The sequence below is a fragment of the Arachis ipaensis genome, chromosome B07, assembly GCF_000816755.2.
Source record: "Arachis ipaensis cultivar K30076 chromosome B07, Araip1.1, whole genome shotgun sequence".
Taxonomy (NCBI): Eukaryota; Viridiplantae; Streptophyta; class Magnoliopsida; order Fabales; family Fabaceae; genus Arachis; species Arachis ipaensis.
Window position 1 is genome coordinate 27,096,290 of NC_029791.2, and position 856 is coordinate 27,097,145.

An 856-nucleotide genomic window follows, 5' to 3' on the forward strand; every position below is an offset into this window, starting at 1 on the left:
AAAATATTAAGAGGCCATATTTTTAATTAATATTAGTTAACTAATTTCTTTGTTTGTATAATATTAAAATTTAAAATTTAGAGTTTATGATTAAAAAATTAGTACTTATTTGAGTTTAGAGTATTAAAATTTAGAGTATTGATAAAATATTGGCCAAAATTGATTATTTTTTTGGTTGGGAGTCACTCAGATAAATACGTTTAAAATACTCAGATAAAGACGTTTAAAATATCTTTTTTTAAAGAGATTTTTTAGTAATTAAAATTTAACACATATATAGTGCTTGTTTGGGCACCATTAAATCGATAAAAAATATCTTTTTCAATAAAAAATATTTTTTTTAATGTGTTTAGCAAATTTCTAATAGTAAAAGTATTAGAAAAATAAATAAAAAAGATCTTTTTTAAGAAGTTACAATTTATATCTTTTTTAAAAGATCTATTTTCCTTAAAAAAAATATTTTTCACATAATAAATGAATAAAAAATTACTTTTATCTTATTTTACCCAAACATAATTGATAGATAAAAAGATTTTTTTATATGAGATATTTAAACATAAAATCACTTTTACTTTTGTAAAAGATCTTTTAAAAAATCATTAAAAAAAATCTTTTTTAAAAATAGTATCCAAACAAGCCCATAATCAATTAAACCGTATTATTTTTGTCAAAATTAGACAAATTAATTTGACAAAAAAATGGTGAATCGAATCTTGAACTGGTCTAAATTAATATTATTTTTTTATAAAAAATGTCTACAATACTCTATTATAAAAAATGACTAAAATATTTCTATTATATATATTAATTTTGAAAATCCTAAATTTTAGTCCTTTATTTTTCTATGATAAGGTTA